Below are 23,507 nucleotides of genomic sequence, written 5' to 3'. Positions count from 1 at the left end.
AACTATGTCAAATGAACTGGAGCTGGGTAAGGTTCTAGCAGTACTGAGACTGTCTACACTCTCCTCTGTCCCTTGGATGACTCTGTATTGGAAGAAAACCTTTCTGTTATGGACCAACCATAAATATCAGTAGCGTTCCACAGCTTGTTTCTTTAGTGAGTTGCAGGTTTTGAAGTGAATATGAGCTGTGGTTTGCCCTCCTTCAACCAGACCAGGTTACTTGAACAGGCAGAAAGGTGAAGCTTTGGTGCAGGGCTGCATAGAAAGCTCTGTCAGGCTTGGAAGCCTCATGGCTTGTTTTATTTTTTTTTGCCCTCGTAGGCTGCAATAAATCTGGTGGCTAACCTGACCTTGGTCAGCTCTGCCTGTGATGTGGTTTCTACAGCTTATGTCTCCACCAAGGAGAGCCACCCCTACATCAGATCTGTGGGTGAGGCAGCAGAGCAAGGAGTGAAGAGTGTGACTGAAGCCACAGCTACCTGTGTGCAACCAGTTCTGACTACACTAGAGCCTCAAGGTAATGTGGTGGGGAGGCTTACACCTGCTTGTGAGGGCCAAATCCCCTTCCCAGAGGGACTCCTAACTCTTTGGTTCCTTCCAACCCTGAAAGGAGCCCTTGGGTGTGGAAAGGCACCTCTCTCATTGACTTACTAAAGGGATAGCTCCAGACTTACAAGTAAAGCAAAAAAGGCTGAGTCCTAATCAGAGTACTGTGAAGAAGTGTCTCTTCCTGAAGGACTGGATTTGACTCAGGTGTTGACTACCCTAAAACTGATCTTGCCAGGCCCAAAGTATTAGGTGACAGCTGCTTGTAGTTTGATTCTTAGAAGCCCATGGGGGCTGGAAGAAAAGCCCCACTTGGAGGGCTATCATTACTAATGGTCCTGTTTCCTGTGGAGCTGCCTTCCCCCCCCCCCCGACCCCCACAAATGGGAGGGGGGGGAAAAGCAAACAAACAAACAAAAAAAACCCAAGAACCAGAACTAGACCCTCAGCATGTGAGAAGTTTTTAAACCTCATGGAGGGAGAGGGACTGATCCTGGTGGCAAGGATCTGACAAAACAGCTGATGTGACAGGCCTGGTTTAACTCTAAGACCAGAGTGGGCCCCCTCCTGTTTACTGTGTGATTCTAGATCCCTGGGACATGGAGGCTAGGGCAGAAGTGAGAGCTAAGCAACTGTCTGGTCAAGAACTAAACAAGCTGCAGGCGGGACTCCAAAGTATGTGGCTATGTTCTTGCTAGTGCAAGTGGGGACTGGTTATTCTCAAAGTGAACAGACTTAGCTCAAGACCAAGCAGCAGTGGAAACCAAGACAAGGTGCTCAGCAAATCCAGTTTACATCAAAACACATCTGCCTGAGTGGGAGTCTTTACCCACAGTCCTTGCAAGGCAGCATAATCGGGGAGGCAGGACTTGCAAGATGAAATAGTAGAAAACCCAAGTCTTGACACCTCCTCTTTTCTGCAGTTGCTGTGGCAAACAAATATGCCTCCAAGGGCTTGGATAAAGTAGGGGAGTAGCTCCCTCTCCTTCAAAAGTCAATGGACCAGGTAAGAACCAAAGGCTATGCCCTCCTTGGCTGGAAGAGGGGAGCAGAGCTGGCCTTTACAAGGATGGAAATACTTCAAGTTCTCTTGAGGAAACAAATCTCTGAGTGCATAGAGTGAGCTCTCTTAGTAAGAAAGCAAACGGGAGATACTGTCTGAAGACTCCTCTTGGTGCAGCAGGGACTGGGTCACAGAGCACTGCAGTTCTTATCTGACACTAACCTATTTCTGTAGGTTCTCTCTGACACAAAGGAGCTAATGTCATCCAGAGTGGCTGATGCAAAGGATGCTGTGAGCAGCAAAGTGACAGAGGTGATAGATTCAACCAAGGAGGCTCTTCAGAGTGGCATGGAGGCTGCCAGATCTGCAGTGACCAGCAGTGTGGCAATGGTTACAGAGTGTGCCAGATGGCTGCGAGCAGAGCAGGAGCTGTGCTGGAGGAAACAGGAGATGACCTCAGTCTGCCTATTGGAAATGAGGAACTAGGTCAGGAAGTGGCATATATGCCTGCATATTTAATGAGGATCATCAAAATGGGGATACCAACCTTGTTTTCTCATCTTTGAAATGGGTTTAAGAACTAACAGAAGTGCCATGTTGGAGGCTACCTGGCTCATAGTCCAAGCTCTCCTGATGCTTGTTTAGTTTTCTTATTAAGCATCTCTGGTCAGACACTTACAGGCATTGTCTTTCTCCTCAGCCAAACTGGCAGCATCTGGGGAGGGCACAGACATAATATCTATGGAGCAGCAGCAGGAGAAGCAGAGGTACTTTGTGCGGTTGGGGTCTCTCTCTGATGAACTCCGCCAGTTTGCCTACCTGCACTCAACTGATAAAATGAAGCGGGCCTGGCAGGGCATGCAGGAGGCCCTTGCACAGCTTCGCTGCATCATTGAACTGGTAGGTAGAGCTCTGTCTCCCTGTTGGAGAGCAGGACAGGGCCAAATGTATGACTTGGTCTCAACCTCACTATGACAGTGACAGCTGTGTTGATGACCAGCAGGTTTCTGTCTTGAGACACTCTGATTCCTCCCCCCCTCCCCCAGATTGAAGTGTTTAAGCAAGGATTTAACCAAAAGCTTCAGGAAGGGCAAGAGAAACTATGCCAGATGTGGCTGGACTGGAGTAAGAAGTGTCCTAGGGAGAGTGGAGATGCAAGCTCTGCAAAGCCAGAGGTATGCCCATGGGGAGGGAAGCAGAGGGATCTGATTCACCCTTTCCCTGCTTGATTTCTTAAGGTAACTTGCTCCTCTGACCTTCTCCTTTCTGCCTCCTTCTAGGAGATGGAGTCTCTGGCCCTGCTCATGGCACGCAGTATCACACATCAGCTGCAGATCACCTGCTGTAAAATATTATCTGCAATCCAAGGCCTGCCTTCAAGCCTTCAGAATAAGGTGAAACAATCTCTTAGTAACCTAGAGGAGTTTCATGCTGCTTTCTCAGCAGCAAGCTCCTTCCAGGACTTGTCCAGCAGCATCTTGACCCAGAGCCAGGGGAAGCTGGCTGTGATCCAGGAGTACATGGAGGAGCTGCTGGACTACCTGAAGAACAACATGCCTCTCTCTTGGCTGGTGGGACCCTTCTCTCCAAGGGAGGAGAAGGAAGCACAGACAGTAGGAGCAGGGACCCATGAAACCTCTGCCACCCTCATGTAAAGGGGGTAAGGCTCTGAACACAGTCTGCCTGGCTCAGCTCTGGGGGGAGTCTTTTCTGGGATAATTTTACACACACACCATTCCAGCTGAGGGTGAGATGTCACATCTGTGGTGACTATTGGGTATTGATGAATTAAGTAAGAAGTCTTAAGAACTCTTGAGGGAGGTGAGGTAGCAGGGCCACACTTCCTAAATGGCTGTAGATCCATTCAGGAGTAGGGGCTGATACTTGGGCCAGAAGTAAAACAGCTGAAGCATCCAATGCTTCCACCTCTCTAGCAAGGAGTTCATGATATGCCCTTCACCAGTGTGCCCAGACAGTGTCTATGCTCAGCACAACGACTGCTGTTGGTCTAAAGCCTTCAGCTAATGTTCAATTTCTAGAAGTGTCTTCCTAGAAGCTGCTTGTACTAGGTTATAACTGTTTCAAATAAAACTACTGCATGCAGGAAAGCTTACCTTCTATTCTCTTTTGGAGAGAGGCTGCAAGAACAGGTATTGATCAACAGATGTGAACTGTACTCTTCTACCTGCAAAAGCTCTGGTGCAGAACAAGGCAGTATCACTTAAGGAACTGGAAAATGCAGTATGTGAACAGAGTTCTGAAAATAGTTTCAGAAGCCTCTAAGCAATGGTCTTCAAGTTCCCAGGATGCTTCCAAGTTGCAATTTCCATAGGTCTGGAGGTAAGGGAGTAGGTAGTCATCTTCCTATTCTTTGGTTCTGGGCAAAGTAGAGGCTGGACTTGTGCCGTAGGAGCAAGCCTGCAGTTCTGCTATGGAGACTCTGAGCATGCTCATCCTGGGTCTTGGGTAGCAGAGCAAGAGTCGTCACAGAAAACAGTAGCAGTGCTTGTGCCTGTCCCAGAAGTTTTCAGAGCCTGCCTTCAGCAATGGGGATGCACAAAACTAGTTCATCAGCTGGTGGTTATCCAAGTATTCAGGCCTTAAGTGTTTTGGGTAACATATCTTGATGCTGGGATACTGCACTCAGGAATGCAAGAAGTGGTCAACCAGCAGTGGAACAATAAGGAGTACAGCTGTGAGCTTTGGTACTAGCCTGGGAGAGGCTGAGCTATAATGCCTTCTCATTTCTAGGCCTGGTGGCAGGCATGTGTCCTCCTGGTGCTTCCCAACACTTGGAAAAGCTGTGGGGAGCTTTCAGGATCCTGACAGCCTTTGTCATTTGGCCTCTTGTCGTGGGGGTGAAGGGGGGGGGAGAAGGTTATTGGTTATTAGTTAACAGATTTATTGAAGATGGCCATACAGTGTAGTCATAGCAAGCAAATCTTACTGCACATTTGTTAGTGCCCGAGTCTCAGTTTCTTACCACTCCAATGGTTTCTTGTTGGAGGTTCTCTTAACTCCAGGAGAGTAACCTTGAGGGGCGTCCCAACTCAAGGGGAGATTCACTGCTGTGCAGCCTGCTGCTGTGCAGGAGAGCTCAAGGGGCTCTAGGCTGCAGCACTATTTACGGGCACGGAGTTTGACTCATGGTCATACAATATTTGGTGTGGAGTTGTACCTTTTTTTTCTCATGCCCATTTCTGGCCTCACCAGTTGCAACCAGTATCACCTAGTTCCTCCTGGTCAGCCCTGGGTGCAGTCAGTTATTTGAGGTCAGCTGGGGCCTGAGATAAGGTGTTTGTGCATGGGGGGGATAGTTGTGCTTCACCACTCTTTGGGCCTGAGATGGGGGGGGGGGGTAGTTGTGCTCTGCCATGCTTTGGGCCTGAGGTGTGTGTGTGCGTGTGGGGGGGGGGGTAGTTGCATTCTGCCACACCTCTTACGCCTAATTCCCCTCTTAGAGTTATAGTTGTCTTCTATCTGGTGAAGACTTCAAGGTCTGTGGTGGGAGAGTGGACTGCTGGAGTGGCTGCCTGGGAAAGATGCGGACCCATTGGGATGGGAAATCACTAAAGCATCGGTGACAGATACTTGCTGGTGCTGGTCCTGTTGGCACCACCATCTCCTAGCCAGGAGGTGCTCCAATTGAGCCAAAAGCTCTTCAGCTACCAAGCTTAGCCATCTTCCAAACAGCTTCCCCTTCCCCCCACCCCAGACTTACCAGACTATGGAGTAGCTGAGGAGGACAGAGCAAATGCTTTGCTTGCCATTGGGAGTGAGGGACTGACATAATAAGAGTCATACTTGTTTCTCTTCTGTATGGCTTGCCTTCCTCTCAAGGAAAGAAGTGGAATCTGTTACCAATGTGAGTGCTGCTTCCTCCAGACTTAATGCCAGAGACACCAATATTAGCTTCCCTTTTCTTAGATGTTAGAAATGGGGACGCGGGAGGAGGCCCCCTTGTGGGAAGTAAGTATGGGTTTAGAGGAAGAACTCTTCCTCTATTTTTCTTCTCTTAAGCAGAAATGGCTACTGCTCCAACTACACTTCTATCCCCACATTACTGTGCGTAATGGCTTAGCGCTGTACCGTGGCAGGTTCATGTGGCCCTTTAGTCTTGGTTCAGTCATTCCACTGATACAATGTGATCCCCTGATGTGGTAAAGCTCCAGGTCCAGCTTCACTGAGCAGAGCACTTCAGAGACTATCAGATAACAACCCAAACTCTGCTTCTCATGTGTAGCCACTAGGTCTCATTGAAGACAAAATAATAAGCCAATGACAATTGCCAGGCCAAGCTATTGTCGAGATCTGATGTGAGATAAATTGCAGGGGTCATCTCTCCTCTGGATGCTTTGATTACTGCCAAGCAATTCCTCCCTGGCAAAGAGCTCAACGAGAGGCAGCTTCAGTCTGCCTGAGATCATCACAGCTGAGCTTGTAGGGAGGGAAGTGAGGCACTAATTGTAAGCAGTAGCAGAAGTAGTCCTGCTATTCAGTAGGAAATCTGCTGCAATTTCTCTTCTTCACCAGCAAAGCTGCACCTCGCTACCTTGGTGTCTGAACCTTTTTATTTAAACTTCCTTGGACAAAAGTGCTTCTTAGGAAATAATTACATATTCCCATACGCTATGTTGATTTTAATATTGCAGCATGTCAGATTAATATTATGCTTAGCCTAGTAAATCATGATTTGTCTACTTATGGATCACTGGGGCGTATTCTAACTTACTGCTTAACTCCATTTCCTATACACACTAATGGCTACTCTTACCCTGGGAGCCTGGTGCCCAGTTCTCTTCCTACTGGGAGAAGGTGAATCACTCTGAAGGGCTCTTTTTTTCCCCCTGAAGGATGTTTCTGGATGTTTGAGTTTATAAAGGAAAAACATGGACTACTAAACCATGCTGGAGGTAAACTGTTTCTGTGAATATGACCTCTTTGTGCTAAGCAAACAGGATGATTGCTAGCATGAGTAATTCCTTCTCTTCAGTTAGAAGGTTCCAGAGCAATGCCCCTCAAGGATGTCTTTAAAGCAATGAACTGCCCAAATGTCAGGGGAAAAACAATCACTTTTTTTCCTTAAAGACCTTGACTTTTTAAAATCTATAATTCTCAATTCTCTCTTCTCCCAGCTAAGAGATGCTCTGAATGGTGGGAATCTCTGTGGCTGCCTTTTGAGGGCTCAGGGCTACCAGATAGCACTTTTTACCTTTGTTTGTCCCTGCTCCCACCTTGCCTCGTTTACTCAAGGCACCCTGAGAGAGAGCTGCCAACTATCAGATGTTCAGGGAGGTGAAACTGCAGAAGTCAAAGCCCCATTGTGCAGTCCTAGCCCAGGTTTTGTGTCCAAATAAAACTGGTGCTTTAGGGGAAAGACTTTCAAAGTACTTGCATTCCTGAGATCTTTTTGAGACAAGCCCAAGAGAACAGAGCAGAAAGTCTTTTCCTTTCTCTCCTGGTTGCTGTACATCCAGCTTGTAACCTGAAGGAGCCATTGTCTTATGCTGCTCCCTAGCCACCCTACCCTTGGGCCTCTCTCCAGGTGCTAGCAGGTGAAAACTCAAGCTGTGCACACAGCTGGGATCTTCCTTGTATTCCCTGTGCTGGCCCTTGTGGGGGGCAACCTAGCACCTGTATGGCTTTGGCTCTTCTGTAGTACTGCTAGAGCTTCTATGGCCTGCAACAGGCTAAACCATCCTCTTCACGGCAGCTCCTAAAGCTCTGCTTAGGAAGGGTAGGCTGAGTGGAAGTGTCTATGTGCCTTTTCTCCTGTGTTTAACCTCAGAAGGTTTAGGGAACCGTTGAGATTTGTTAGACGTAGCAAGGAGGGCGAAACTCTCACCAGACTAGTTGTGGCTAGGAATGGTGTGTGACTTTCCTGTGAGTTCTTCCTCTCTTGGTCTCATCCATGCTGCAGAGGCAGCAGAGTGATGAAGGTGGAAAGAGATGGATGCAGAAGAAATGGACTGGCTTTCTGTGATGATTTAAAGTGGAACTCATCTGAACTCGGTGGGGAGCATCGAGACTGCTCTCAATCTTATCCAAACCTGTTTTTCTGACTAGCTATGCTTTGAATTATACAAACTTCTTTAGACTTCTGTACAAAGTAATGTGACAATCCTCGCCAAGCACCCCAGCACAGTAGAAATGCTTTGAGATGTCTCTTTTGGCTCTTAGTGGCCCTTGGGAATGATGTGGTGTTCCTTGATTCTGACAGTTATAACCCAAGTGATTATATTTTACCCTTTCCTCCTACTATTTCTCCCTGGCTATGCTGTGGCCACATGTGATAACTCAGTTGCAGGCTGATTTGAGTTTTAAATGCAATCACAGGGCCACTTGCTCCTTGTTTGCCTCTTCCTAGATGCCACCTCACTTCCCTCTGCCAGTTTGCTTAATATTTTAATTATTTAATTCTCCACTTGTATTCATGCACTTCTACCTTTTTCTCTCTGTTCCCTGCTCTTTGTTCAAATGCTTGACTTCTAGGTCAGGGAGTGTGCTGGTCTTGGGCGAAGACTACCTTGGGCATGCTCTAAAAAGCTGTCACTTTCACAAATCTCTGGTTAGCAGCCTTGTCATGAAGGTAATAGACTAATCTCTCTAAAGTTCTTGGCTAGTGCTGAAAGGCAAAGGCTCTCTAGTTGTTTGCAAGGAGCCTAATTTCACCCTCTTATTTCCATGCTACTTGATGCACTCATACTGTCACCTCTTCTACAAAAACTGTACTGTTGCCTGCTGTAAGAAAACACCCTGTTTAAAGAATAAGCTTGTGACCTCCCTTAAGGGCTGCTTTGCTAGCTGGGGCCTGGATTAGATGTAAACTTCCTGTGAGTTCTAGTTTTTATATGACCTTAAGTCATCTTGGTTGGGGAACTTAAGTCCTTCAAAGCTGACTTGAATTAATTTGCAAAGGAAAAGGGATGATGTTTCTACCCTCAGTGCTGGGAAATGATGCTATCGTGACTGGTCAGTGTGGGAGCAGGATCAGGCTGTGGGAACTACTCTGCTTGATCTTTCTCCAGCTGTTGTCTGATGTGAGCAGGCAGGAATTCTATTTTGTGGGTTAGTATTTGGCCCTGTGCTTTTATATTGCAAAGCCCTATCCCCTCTTTCCTATTACTTGTCCCTACTTTGCATCAGAGAAAGATTGGATGCTTCAGTGCACTGGAGTGCTAACCCTGGAGGGAATTCCCTGTGCTCTGATATACCTGATGTGCTCTGAGTTGGATCCTGTGCCCCTGGACAGGGTGAGGTGATCAGGTGAGATCAGGATGGGTTTAGGAGCAGCTGAGAAAAGGCATTTATTTGCTGGAGAAGGGCAGGGCTGCTTTCAATAGCAGCATTTTGCAGTGATCCATGCTCCCAAATGGGGCACACTGGTGCTTTTCCAGTTAGAAACCTCTACAGGCCTCAGCATTCACTCTTCCTTCTTCCAGAGGTTCCTGCCGGAGGCCTCTTCTGTCAGGTCCTGGCAGTAGGACCAGACAGGTCCTACAAAGCTTTGTTTTGCTTCCCTCTGCCCTGCAGAGGAGGAAAGGGGATCAATAAATCTGCTTCGGATTGCCTTACAAATCAAGCATGAACTTGTGACAATTCCAATACTGCCTTTGTGTGGCTTGTTCAGAAACCCCCTGATGCCTGTGAGGGTGACAGGCATCTGACCTGATCAATAACGCAGTTGCCCTTTGCTGCTGCAAACCAGGCAAGGCACCTTCTGTGAATACAGAGTATAGGCAGCAAATAATTACCCTGGTTGTGGTGCTTTCTGGACATTGGTGCTTGCCCCTGTGGTAATGGAAAATCCATTTGCAGTATTGACTTCCCAGTCTCCTTTTGATTCTCATATTTGTTTAGGTTTGGAAATGCCTTGAGATTCTTCTGCAGTGAATGTGGAGGGGAGGTGATCCAGAGGATAATTAACAAGCTGAATGCTGATGTGGCTGTTTTTTGTGCCATCCTCAGTACCGATACTGTCTTTCTGTCCACTTGTGTTAAGCCCTTCATAAACTCTGGGAGCTCAGTGGAGCAGGAATGCTGGCCAGGTAGGCAAATTCAGACAGATTCCTGCCCATCTCTACTCCTGCATTGCCCACTTGGGCATCTCTGCGAGTTTCAGCAGTCTCCTTTTTTATTGCAGAATTCTTCAAATGTTAGTTTTGTCCTTACTCAACTCTGCAGCTCTCAGAGGTGGGCGAGGGAGTTCAGCTGCTTACTGGTCTGAGTTCAGCACCTGGGGGTGATGGAAGCAAACTCTGGACTTTGTTGCTCTTAATCAGTTTCTTATCAATTAGCAGCTTGCCTTCTCAGCTGAGTGTACCAGGACTGCTGGGGCAAGAGTTGGGACAGGCAGCAGAAACACTCCTAAGGTCTGGCAGATCTTCAGCTCAAGATATCTCTGTAAAGGGCCCCTATGGCAGCTTGCAAATGGGACTGGGATTAATGGAGAGAATTAGTGTGTCAGGGAGGAGTGTTTGAAGAGACCAGAGCAGAGAAGTGGGAGAAGAGCAGGAGAGTACTGTTCAGAGAGGGGTTCAGTCTGGGTGGGATTTGGCCAAGGAGGAGAAGGATAGAAGGGAAGGAGCTGAAGGATAGAGGGCCTAAGTTTCCTAAGAAACAGTATCCTCACCTACTTCAGTTCTGCAGGAGCTGTTATTCCCTAGAAGGAAAAATATCCTGAGCTATCTGTTTTTGAGGAAACAACAAACTGCCTTTACCTTACAGTGGTCCTTCCTCTAGCAGAGACATCAAAGAGCTTAGTCTTGGGCATGCTGTCCCCACTGAAACGTGATTCTCTGTCTCAATTGGGCTGATTTTTGGAGGAATATCTGGCTGGCATGTTCACAGGCACCTCTCACGTTGGGAACCAAGTGCTGCCTTCCCTCCCCACCTCTCCTGTGGGATGGTTATTGCAGCTGTAAGCTGAAGGTCACTTCAAATGTCATCTTCATTTAGGTGCCTTGATAGGGTAATTATGGCTGAAAATACAAGGTTTACCAAACAAATTAGAGTGCAGTGTTTACCCTGCAAGAAACTGATTGGAAGCGCTGCCTTTTTTTTTTTTAATAGAGAGAAAAGCAATTTTAAACCTTCAAAATGGTTCTGCCTGTAATATCTACTGTTGCATATGTCTCACTTCCTATCCCTTCTTGCTGATCCTCAGCAGATGAGGGGATGCAGTCTGTGATGCAGTGTCTGTTCATCCCCTGCTCATATGCCCTGGTCTGGATCCCCTCATCCTCATTGTGGAGCTGAACCATGAGCCCAGAAGGGTGAATGAGCATCAGCTGCAGAACCATGGGGACTTCATGCTTTGTAATAGTCTAGCCACTGGAGGAGTGGGTGTAAAGCAGGGAAGATCACATCCTAGATGGTCCTGAGTATTTCTGAGCTCCCTTGAAGACTAAGGAGTTCAGGGTGTTAGCAACCTCCAGGGATGGCTCAGCACCATGCTGGATTAAGGAACTGAGGGTCTCTTGGGCTTTTTGTACAGTAGAATAATTCAAGCAGTACAACCTTCCTTGAGGAACACAGGAGAAAGCATACAGGGTAATGCACACAGCTACAATAGCTACAGATGGAGATGTTCTTGGACAAAAATGCAGTGACAGCATAAGCAGGCAAACAGGCTTGTGTGCAGTATTCAGTGCGTGAACATGGAGTCTGTTGCCTTCTCTATGGAAACAGTGGGGAAATAAGACAGCCAGGAGCTGAGATGCTCAAATTCACATCAGTTACCTGTGCTAACTTCCTCATGTGTGCATTCCTTGTACCCTACTGGGATAAGTTCCTATACAGGGGAGGAGTTGTGCCTCCTCCAAAGGCTGCACTGGCTGATAAATTACAAAAAATTCTCTACACAACTATATCAGCACAAAAGTGATTTTGGAGCAGACTAGAGGCTTATTTTGCTCCCACTGAATTAGTTTCCCTTTTCTTCTGTCTGCTGGTTTACCCACTCTAGGCAGAAGAACCAAAGTCTTATTTCTTTTCATTTGCGTTTTAACTCAGAAACAAGATTAAGTAACAGTCCTTAAAGGAAAGTTTCAACGCAGATTTCCCTTTTTCTTCATTTACTTTCTTTAAGATCCAGTGTGAAGCTAAACAAGCTTTTATATTATTAGTCTCAGGATTTCCTTATTCTGGCTTTGATTTATGGTCACACCTGGAGATTCTCAACTGTGTAAGAAGATTTGGCACACATCTCAGGTTTAAAAGTTGCAGAATTAAATAAAATGGAGAACTCCTTCCAGAAAACCTGATGGTTGCAGATCTTGGCTCAGGTTTTCATACCTTCCCATTGTCAATACTGCTGTAAAGAACTTGGCTCAAAAGAGAATGCAGCAAACTCTAGAGTAAACAACGTAAGGAAGGACAGAGGGCCCAAAAGCTTGGTTTCATTCCCCTGCAGTTGAGCTAGCTTTTCCTATTTTCTCTGAGGAATCTCATTCACCAAAGTATCTATGCAAAAAAATCTGAGCAGACATAGCAAATTCCAAGAAAAAACTTTTTTTTGGATTGACTTAATGTGGAAGGGATTCTTGTGTCAAAAGGAGTCAGCTCAGTGGAAAGATGTGTACATGCTTGTCTGCAGAGACAAGATCAAGTTACTAAGAATTCCAGAACTTATATTAACTCACATGTTGACTTTTTTTTGCTCATTTCCTGACTAAATGTGGCTGGGCAAAAGTAAAATTTAGTTGGAATTTTGTCATTTTCTTTTTCATATTGGAATATAAGTATTTCCAACATTTTGTTCTCATGGGCATGTTTCTCATGTCAGCTGCACCCATTTTAAAATGGAAGTCCAAGGGAAAATTGTTGCTGCTGGTTTGCATGGTGTATGCATAGCAGTGTTTTGCTATTGCTATGGCCATGTGTATTATGGGGTTTGGGACTGGCAGTTTCCAAAACAAGGGGAAAATAATGCAGTAACCAAAAACTTAAACTTGGTCTGAGTTGAGAAAAATGCTTCTTTTAGAATATGATCTTCTCTCTCCTGTTCAAATAAAGTTATAAGGAATTTTGAAACAAGCTGTTCAGACTGGCCAAGAGAGATGCATTCATTCTGCAAATTTTAAGATGAAATGACTTTACTAAATAAATACCAAAATATTTCTTGCTAGAAAGCAAAAAGCAGAACCTGAAGAAATGTACTCAGCTGTATTCCAGTGTCTTCACAGGCTTTTATATTGCAAAATTGTACTGACTTGTGACTGTTCATGAAGTATCACTACTGGGAAAAGCCCACTCTGTAGCCAGCTCCTGAACATTAAAAAATAAAAAATAAAAAAAAAAAAAGGAAAAAATCTACAAAAACTATTTGTATATAATCAGCTGCAACTGCCCGGTGAGGACTGCTTCTCTTCAGAAGTTACCATCTGTAATAATTTCATCCTTTAATTCAAAGCCCTGGCTTTACATCTTAAAAAGTCTTCCTCAGAGAACAGCAGAGCTGAACAGCCTTTTCTCCTGTGACAGCTCCTGCAGAACCCGCTGGCACAGCTGTACAGCTGGGGGAGCAGGGTGCACCAGTTCTGTCATAGGATCCGCTGTGCAAAATACTGGTTATTCATCCCTGTTGCTTGTTGGAAGCCTTGGCTTGTTCCAAGGTTGTGTTGTGCTTAAGTCTGGTTGTTTTTATATAAGAGTGATGATTATACAGACTCAGCCACTTTTAGGTTCAAGGAACAGCAGGACACGGCACTACTGATTTGAGTAATTGCACCAGTTTTAATGCACTTCCCCGAAGCCTTGGCAAATCACAGGTGTGTTTGATGTTAGAATCCCTGTGCAGATAAGGGCACAAAAAATGCATGGCACCCATGAGTCTTCCCCCCATGGGAATGTCACCTAAATCCAGAGAGAGATGGGAATCAACACAGCCCTTGATTCATGCTTCATGTGTACTAGGAGGGAAGAACTTATCATAACACTTGCAAACAATACTCTTGGCAACAAGATGAAGCTGTATTTTCCCATGTGTTTTGGTTAGGGACACCTTTTCACAGCCTTCAAGACTTCTAAGACTGGCTGATTTAGTCACGTTCAGCACTTCTGAGGATTTCTGCCACCAGGAATAAAAACCTAGGTAATACTAGAAGGTATTTAGAAAGGAAAAGACAAAAAGAACCTACCTGCATCTTGCTCAATAGCTGTCGAACCAAAACTCCTGTTCCTGGGATCCTGTAAAACTGTTGCATAGTGGCAACTGCCGACTGCATAGCTTTGCCTGACTGCAAGGCAAGCATTCGGCTGTGGGGTGGAAGCAAAGAGCCGTGTTCTTAATCATCACCGAGAAATAAAGAAACCGATCATAAGATGCTGCACAGTCAGTTGTCAAGTCTCCGGGTAAGAAAATTTCATCCATAGCAAAACAAGAAGAGAATTCAACAGCCTCTCTTTCTTTGGTCCCTTTGGTAATATCATCTGGTAGCAGGATGGGCTAAAGACCCACGTTCACAGCACCCGTCTGGACGGGCCCGTCCAGTCCAAGCAATTACAAACGGCAGCAATCCCCCCTGGACCACTGAGGCAGACGCAGGTCTTTGGTACAAAGCAAGCTTAGAAAACACTGGACAAGCTCTGTCTTGCGTGCAAAGGGGGCTCCTCGCTTCTCCCCGAGACCTCCTCTCCACGCTGCCACCTGGCCAGCACGAGATTTCTCCTCTGCTACAGCAGCACGGCCACAAAACCCCACAGCCTACCTACGGCTGCCGCTGTCCCGTCACACCAAGGAAACAGCTTCACAGGCCTGGGCCACCCCAGCAAGGACAAGCTCAGCTTTACATGGGCGTTTGAACACTGAGGAAGTAGCTGTACTTCAGAAACACAGCCGGAAAGCTTGCTGGCACTCAGTTTCAGTGGAGCCGTCCTCTACGCAAGGCAGGTACCTGGCAAGTTTTCGGAGGAGGAAAATGAACTCCACTCGCCCCAAGGAGTTTGGTGGGCAGGGGGATTGCGCTGCTTGGTTTGGGTTTGTTTTCCTCGGAGGGAGGGAGGGAGATGCCCTACGGCACCGGGGAAGTCTCTCTCTCTGTCTCTCCTTGGCTTTACCATCCTTACCCTGTGGGGTGGCAATTCATCTCCGTTAGCAAGTGACCCTTTTAGCCAGCCTGGCACATGGGGCAGCTTGCTGGGCAAACGGGACTCGTCCAGCAGCTGTCAGCAGGGGATGCGCTTGGAGCTGGAGGAGTCGGTCTTGAGAGGGGGTGTAGCCATGGCTGGGAAGTGCCAGGCTGCAGTGGGCTGCTGTTGCCCCAGAGAGAGGGTGTCGGGGCAGCGGTGCTGCCACGTGGGGAGCGGCACGCGCACACTGCCCCTTTGCCAGAGCTTCCCCTGCACCAGCACCTCACACCCCTTTGGGCACTGCAGCAAAGGCAGCGTCTTTCTCACACCGTTCACAGGTTTTGCGACCTGTGAGCCTGCCCTGCTCATTGGGGCTCCCGGCACACTTGGAGAAGGCGATGACCGCTGACAGACAGCAGCACGGCCTCTCCCTGCTCAAAGGAGAAAGGCCAGCCCTGCTCAGAGAGACCTTCCTGAGCTAAAGAGCAGCACCGCTGCTCTGGAGCAGGGAAAGCTTGTGTCCCTAGAGACACTCCGGGCCATGAGCTTGGAGGCCTAAGGTCGCCAGCACCATTCCTGCCCGACAGGCCTCTAGTTTAGCCTGCTCTTCTAGGAAGGCGGGTGTCCTTCCACTAACTGAGCAGGAAGAGTTCCCAGCAGCTTTGGCTGAGCTCCGCTCCAGATTTGGGTGTTATTCAGGGAAGCTCGGGGCCCTTCCTTGTGCGTTTGGCGCCCCCCAGGAAGAGGAGTCTTCGGGGAGGGCGAGGTGTGGGGCAGCACGGAGTGAGCCAGAGCAGCGTCCTGGTCGGCAGCGCTGCCTGCGCGTGTCTCTGAGCACCCATTTACTGGCTTGGGTGCTCTGGCTGGTGCCTGGGAAAGGCCAAGCCCTGGGCACACATGTCCATGCCCGGGGAAGGCCTGGCATAGGCTTGTCAAGGGCTGGCTCGGCCTTGCTCTTGAACTCTCCTGCAAGCCAAGGGCAGGCCAGGGCTGCAGGCCGGCCCCGCGGTGGCCTCGCAGCAGCGGGGCGGTGGCGCGGGAAAGCGGCGACGCAACAGTGCGCGGTTGTGCTGGTAGTGCCAAGCGCTGGGAGACCGGCTGCGGCGAGCAGAGCTGCGTGCCGCTGGAGTGAGAGGTGCCAGCGGAGGGTCGCAGCTGCAGAAGGGCTCTTGATAGGAGCCACGGAGCATTATCTCGCTGCTGGCCTCCGAGACCTAGACGGACTGCTGAGTGCAGAGGAGAAGAGGGGCAAGGTGCGTGCTGGACGGATGCAGAGGGCTCAGCTTGGGAGCCGGCGACCACGCAGGGCTGCTCTGGGGCATGCGGCAGTGCAGAGGGAAGTGGCAGCGATAGACAGAGGGCAGTGGAGGCTCTCCGGGGGTCCTGTCTCTCTGCCCATGCCGGATTCCAGCTCGGCAGACGGCAGGGGTGGCGTGCAAGGACGCAAGGGCTTTGGTCTACAGGCTTTGGAGCTGCAGGGAAGGAGGAGACAAAGCAGAGAGCTGCTGTGGAATAGGCCACTCTTTGCACTCTCCTTGTCTCCTTGGGCTCTTTAAAGAGCATTTCTGGTACGTGCTGGGCAAGAAGCCTCTTGAGATGGTGGCCCGAATGCCCATGAGCGTCTCTGTCTTTTTAGCTCAGGCGCAGAAGACAGCAACTCCGAGTAGGATGTCCTGAGCTGCTGGATATCCCGCTCGGGGTCAAACTCCCGTTGCTGCCTGGCTCCAACGCTGTCTTCTACCAGACCGAGCTGGGGGAAAAGGTAAAAGCAGGGCAACGGGGGAGGAAAAGTCCCTCCTTTTGCATTATCTCCTTGCCCAGACCCATTGAGCAGCCTGCAAAAGAAAGAGCCTTTCACAGAAATCAGCGTGGCGACGTGCTGTAGAGTGGGAGCTGCAGTCCTCAAATGAGGCAGGCCTCAGCGGGCAAAGCAAGCTCCGGGCTCCATGCCGCTGACAGAAGGCAGGAGTTGCAAAGAGCAGGGCCCGATACCGGCCACAGGTCAGCAGAGCGTCTCCCACCGCTGCTCTCTGCCCGTGCACGAGCTTGCCAGAGCCAACGCCAGCCTGCCTTGTGGCGCCGTGCAAGCGTGCCGCTCATGCCCTGCGTGCAGTAGGCAGCAAGGCGTCCAGGTGCTGGGGGAAGGGCTCCTTCTGGCAGGGCCCGAGATGTGAATCCAGGCTCTGCAGGCAATACCCTCAACCTCGGAGGCCTGAAAGCACTACCCTATGGGCTGACAAAGCTCGGAAGTCTCTTTCTCTCTTTCCTGATCTCTCCTACCCTGCTCATGCTGCGGACGATACTTTCTGCAGCTTCACCAGCCATCCGGTTATTTCAGTCTGGGAGATCCATACTGCCGCTCCCTGAGCTCCGAGTACAACAGTCTGCACGACCCACATTTGCGAGCCTACTACCACCGCAAAGACAACCTCTGGCGACTAAGGAGAGGAGGTTACATCACCAGCAACGGCAAAGTAGGTTGGACATCAGGGTGAGAAGAGCAGTTTCCATCGGAGGGGCAGCGGCAGGTTGCCAGAGCGCTTGCTGCAGCCGCTTCTTGCGGGTGGAGGGCGCAGGGCTGCTGGGCTGATTTCCCTGGGGGCAGAAGGAGCCCAGAGCCCGCTCCGGGAATTTCCACTCCTGCTCTTCCAAGGCTGTGCCGCGCTGCCTCGGCGCCGACGGAGCAGCGGGCGTGTGGGCTGGCGGCGGAGCGAGGGGCGCTGCTCCCCGCTGGCTGGCTGGCTGGCTGGGAGCAAAGCCGCCAGCCGCTGGGCAGGGCAGGCTGTGCAGGGGAGCAGCTGCCGCTGCCTTAGCGCTCTTTGGGGCAAGGCAGGCTGCGGAGTGAGCGTGACAAGTGGTGGCTGCTTTCTCCCCCTCATCTCGCCATAGGTCGTTTGCACCCTGCGGGAGTTCAACGAGTACAGGCAGTACCTGACCACGCTCAAGACAGAGGCCGACAAAATGTACCATCGAGAACAAGTACGTAAAGCTCAGGGTTCACAGGGCTGGGGCTGGGGGCGGGCAGGAAAGTCATCCCCCAGCGCCTGCCGGCAGTGCCGAGGGAAGTCCTTCTCTCCTGCCCTGGGTGCGCGGCTGAAGCAGAGCGCTGCTCTGGGCCAGCGTGAAGCCTGCACACGCAGGCACGTGAGAGCATGTTGTGGCAAAGGGGAGCTAAAGCCTGCTGTCAACTTTCAGCAAATGCTTCGAGAACAACCGGCAAAATTAAAGAATGCCCCCGAACTGCCGCAAGGCATGGACATTTCTCACCTGCGAGAGCGGCTGCTGTGGGAGCAACGAGAGAGCCTGAGAGCTGCAGAGCAGGACGTGAGGGCCAGGTAAGAGACAGCACAAGGAAGGCTTGCGCTCGGAGCGGGCCCGTGGCCCTTCGGCGAGGTGCTGCCTGGGGCCTTGTGTTCCAGGAAAGTGCCCAGTTGCTGCGTGAGCAGAGGCTGGTTGTGCCTAGAGTGGTGCAAGCAGTGCCTGGAGGCTGGCAAAGGCAGCTGGAAGCTCTTTGGGGCACTGGAGCCAGGAAGCCCAGAGCAGGAGGAGGGCAGGGGCTGAGCAGGCAACGGTCTGGGCAAGACAGCTCCAGGCGCTCTCTTTCAGCCATCTGTATGTCTCTTCCAAGGTATCTCGCCAGGATTGCGGAGAGCATGGAGAAGCCTGAGGCTCCTGAAGAAGACGCACGCCTCCCCCAGCCGGCTGAGCAGGAGCAGGTGCGCCTGGCACTCTCAGTGGGCTCTTGTGCTCTCAGACTCCGCCACTCAGCACAAATCCCTTAGCTGCACCACGTGTCCCCACGGTCCCTGTTGCTGGTTTCTCGTGTGGCGAGCAGCCAAGCATGCAGCGTCCCTGAGGCCAGTAGTGGCAGTGCTTAGCCTTTGGCGGGTTGGTTTCCTCCTGCAGGAGCTCAGAGGTTAGCTTAGAGAAGAGCCTGCTGTTGCCCGATTCTCATTAGCGGGGCATGTTAAATGCTGCCCTCTCATTAGCGGGGCATGTTAAATGCCGCCCGGCTCCATCCTGTGGCACAGCCTGACAGGCAAAGCATGACAGCAGCTGGGTGCTGCAGGAAGAAGGACTTATTTTTTTTCTCTTGGTCTCAAAACTCACCTTCTTTCCATCAGCACTGGAAAAGGTGCAAGCGAGCCTCCGAGAAGAGGCGGAGGTGTCATGAGAGCAGGCAGCAGCCATGGCAGAAGAGCGCAGAGTCCAGTCCAACAACCTAACCTCCTCCCCCTCCTCTACCCTTTTCTTCACCAGTCACTCATCACTTCCTGCTGGTTTCTCTTACAGAAGCCTGTAACGAAAGAAGTGCATCACCAAGTCCGCACCACGCTGGCATGGACTTCGCTGACAGAAGCCCAGGAGCTGGAAGAGCTGGCTGAGAGCGTGCTCGAGGAAGTGCTGGAGAGGGTGAAAGAGCTGCGTCCGTCAGTGCACATCCTAAGGAGGGCTCCCCTGGCAATCAGTGGAAGGTTATTTGCTAGCGCGAGAAGGGCAGAGCCTTCGGAGACGTCACCTGCAGATCTCCAGCAGGAAATTGCACAGGTGGCTAGAGCGATTGCAGCAACCCTTTTGGATCGCTTGGGGAAGCGTTTGGTAGGCAGCCCGTCAGACGCCTCTGAGGCCAGGCTGTCGGCCAGGCGGAGGCAGCAGCGCGTTGCCGGAGGAGCCACGCGAGCTGGCAAATGGGGAGAAAGCAGAGCGAGGCAAGCTGAGGTGGCAGGCTGTGACGGAGCATCTTCTCTGCCTTCTCGGGACCAAATCGCCACAGATGCTGTTGAGCGTGTTGCAGCCACCTTGCAATCCTTCGTAGCTTCCCAATTTGAACGGCACTTCCAGTGCAAATTTTCTGACATCCTGAAGCTGCCCCTTGAGGCTATTTCCAAGAGAGAACCGCAGCCACCCCAGACACCTGTCTCCACCCAGGTCACAAAAGAAGGGCAAGGATCAGCTAGTGCCTCTGGACATCGGACACCAGACGCCACAAGGTTGCCCCTGCTGCAACCTTTGCAAAATGTTGCTGCTGTGTCGCAAGAGAGTAGCACACTTGCAAGGCGTGGCATCCAAAATGCCATTTCCAACGTTCAGCACCTCCATGCAGAATTAAAAGCGTATGCGGAAATGATCGTCCGTGATGCTCTTGACACCCTGAAGAAGGAGAAGAAGTTGTTAGAAAAAGAAATGCATGCCAAGGCAAGATGCTTTGAGGACACTTCAGAAGAAAGCACCGAGGAGAGTGGGCTAGTGGAGCAGCTAGTAGAGCAGTGTGGTCGCCCTCTGAGCACAGCGGCTTCAGGAGGGAACTGTGGAAGGCGGGTCGCAAAAGAGCCCAGACCAAGAGGTGGGAAGGAGAGCTCTCTGGGCCAGGGCTTTCTAAGGCCGGAAGAAAAGAAAATCCCTGCTAAAAAATTACACAAGCGTCCAGCAGGCATGAAGCTCCCACCTATCACCAAATCTAGTATCTGGACCTCACCAGTTGTAACAGGACATGCGTAATCACTATTCTGCTGCTTCTTTTGCTAGTTCTGAACGAGCTGTGAATTTAGAGTAGGAATCAGTTAAACAGCAAATAGGTTTCTTTGTCAAAATCAATTAAGTCCTTTTCCCAGCCAGTGCAATTGTCTCCCTGGAATATCATATTCTGCTTGGCTGCCATTTCTTCAGGAGCTTTTGCTGGATAATGTTGATGTTTTATAGCTTGATTTAAATCATATGGATCAATGCATATGCATACCTTATTTGGATTTTCAATTACAACCATATATTTAGCCTAAATGAATTATCCAGGTTATAGTTTTAGCTACATAGAGAATTTTTCATAATGTCCAGTTCAATTTTTACTTTCTCTGTAAGCAAAATGATTTTTTTTTTTTTTTGAGAGAGAGGGTGGGATCATTAAAGTTATTTTGCCCTTCCCGCTGTAGTATTACTCTTCCAGATAGGCTAGACCAAAAGTTTTCAAACATCTTCAACCTGTGGATTCTGCATTTGCTTTAGATAGAGATGCAGCCTCTTTGGAAGTGTCACTGCTGTGGATTGCTCTGTGGCATGGATGAAGGCATAGTTTTCTTAGCAACTTCTTATGGATTCTTTTGAACTAGCTCACAGCCCCCTCATGCTCTAAGTCCTACCCAGAGTTCTCAGATAACAGGTAGAAACCACTGACCTAAATTTGCACTCTTGTAGGCTTATTGCCTTTTGACTGCAACTGGGATTTTTAAGCAAACATGGGTAAAATCAGGTAGGGCTTGGGTGCTTGGAGAATGCTTGGTGAGGACAATTGTAGGCAGGCACCTCTCTTCAACTGAAATCCATGAGAGGCAAAGATGGGACTTCTCCTCATACCTCTAGAAATTTAAGAGCTGGGCTTCTAAATTAAGGCAATTGTCCAGACTCGCTGTATACTGAGGGGAGAGAAGGCTGCTCTAGAAGGAGATTAACACCAACCTATGGTCTAAATCATCTTCTGGATGAAAAAATGATTCTCCTTCTCCTTGACTATGATGGGCCTATGCACATGATTAACCTGAGTCTACATGTATCTCTGAGCTCCTAAGTATATCTGGCTTTTAGCTTGACTAAATTTCCAAGTTACTGCTGAAAGCAGGACTTTGGCTTCTAAATCATCAAAGTGTCTAAGAAGTTTTCCACATAGTTAATATATCCTCATTCCCTGCCTGGGAGAGTGAAACAGTTCTGAATCTTTAGCCAAGCTGTGGCTTATCTTCAAACTGGAAACTTTGTCTCAAAATTCTGTCTCGCCCGCAGATTGCTGTACAACACCCATCAACCACCTGTTGTCTATTTAGTTCTTCAAAATAAATCATCACTAGAGTTTAAACGACACAGATTCTGCGCTGTCATCCAGGGGAGTTCTGTGTGTAGACTGGACTTCACTAGCAGTGAAAACACCATTACAGAAATGGGGAATTTCATGTATATTTTATTATATTGGAAATTACTAGATGCTAAGAGGTCCAGAATAATAAACCCACTATTTTAGATTTTCTTTAACTCCAGGGACCCAGTTTTGCTAAATTAAATCTGAAAAGAGGGGTAATTGCTAGAATGATGTGAATGACTGATTTTTTTTTTTTTTTTGCTATGTAACAGTCAAACCCCCCAATTTTTTTTTAATTGTTGAGTTTCAGAAAGCAGAAGCAAAAATCCACTCTCCATCTTTCCCAAACTGCAAATCTTAAATATTTCATGGGGTTCAATGAAGTTTTCTATTTAACACAAAACTTTTCATGCTGAAAACAAAGGCCAGAGGTTATATGCTACTCAAGGTTGATGTCACCTGAATTTTCTCACTGCTTGAGGGGATTTAAGGGATCAGTCATCTGCCAAGAAAAGTGCCCTGACCACTGGCAGTCCAAGGAGACAAACTGTATGCCTATATGGTAAATTTCACATTTCAACACTGTGAAGCTTTGTATAAACAATTAAATGTTCCCCGAGGCAAACCCACTTCCCAAATTACTGCTCTTGCCTTCAGGCTAATGAACCACTCTCAGGCTTTTGCTCTTGGATTTAATAATCATCTAAAAATCCTTGCAACCAAGAGCAATGCCAACGGCAAGGCATGAGGGACCATCAGCCCAGAACAGCTCATTTCCTAGAGGATACAGGACTCAGCTGGGAGTCAAATCAAATTAATTCTTTTCCATGTCTAGAGCAGGGACTTGAACCAGTATCTCATTGTCACAGGGCTCTTCCAACCACTCTTTGCAGGAAGGTTTAATCCACGCCCTCTCTCCAGAGATCCCATGCTGCTTAGCAGATTTCAAGAGCCATTAAAAGTATTTGACGGTTAAACAGAATTCTAGTCTTTGCTCCAGTGAATTTTAATTCCCTAAAGAAGTGGAACAGCTTAGGAAATAAAGATGCCATGTGCTCATTTGTGCACTGTGTATTGGAGCAGGTTGTTGTGGAGGTGGAGAATATCACCCAGATCCCTACAGGACAGGAAGGAGATGGACCTGGGCTTCCCTCATCTCAGGTAAGTGTTCCCAGTCTCTGAGATATGGGGCAAAAAGATGGTATATTATTTTGTGAGTTAGCCTGCCTTGGTTCCCCTCCCTTTCCCCACTTCTTTCCTCTAGCAGATTTGCTGCTAGTTGGGGAACAAGGAAAATTGCCTTTTTGGGGACTAATTTCTTATTAACTGGAGGGAATGGGAAAATGCACAGATTTTTCACCACCACGTGAGTTACTCTGTTATTGCTACTGTGGGATCAAGGTACCAGTTTCAGCTCCTAAATTCCCATGTGTAAGTGACTGGAGTTTTATTCAGACTTATGTCTGCGTATCATATAACTTTCCCTTTACCACCTGCATGCTGCTGGGATCCATTTTCAGAGCTCTGAGAAGACTCTGCCATGTGTTAATTTAATAATTGCCTAATGTTGTAATACACACATGCTTTAATCGAGCAACTCCCCAGGTCCCATCGCAGAATCTATTTAATTTGTCAATATTTCTTTATAATGCCTATTTTTTTCAGGTCTTTTTAAAAATAGTGACATGATTACAATAACTTCAGTTAAGCCTGGCACTTCATCAGACTGGCTTCTGAGATGCTGCACAGTAAATATTATAAAATCCCCATATGTCTTCCTAACAATTTTGAAAGTTTTTAAAAATTAAAGTAGTACATCCTCATTCTTACAAGGCACCAGGCTTGATGGTGCAATTATCTAGTCTATCAGTTATAATCTGGCCTACTTAAAACATGCATACTATTCTTCAAATGGTATGAAATGATGCAAATATAAATTAAGAATGGTCCCGTTTATTTTATGTCCACTGCAACTTTGGGAAAAAAAGTCTACAACAGGATGCCAAATGTGTGGCATGTTGGATGAGAAATGGATTTACTCAG

At 48.6% G+C, this 23,507-nt stretch overlaps 1 pseudogene; it reads left to right on the top strand.

Annotated features, from left to right (window-relative positions):
* The first annotated feature begins 11 nt into the window (after window positions 1-11).
* On the top strand, window positions 12-22,625 carry LOC136996723 (perilipin-3-like; annotated as a pseudogene).
* The last annotated feature ends 882 nt before the right edge of the window (window positions 22,626-23,507 follow it).

The sequence above is a fragment of the Apteryx mantelli genome, unplaced genomic scaffold (genome assembly GCF_036417845.1).
Source record: "Apteryx mantelli isolate bAptMan1 unplaced genomic scaffold, bAptMan1.hap1 HAP1_SCAFFOLD_75, whole genome shotgun sequence".
Classification (NCBI taxonomy): domain Eukaryota; kingdom Metazoa; phylum Chordata; class Aves; order Apterygiformes; family Apterygidae; genus Apteryx; species Apteryx mantelli.
This window is presented reverse-complemented; position numbering and strand designations above follow the sequence as displayed.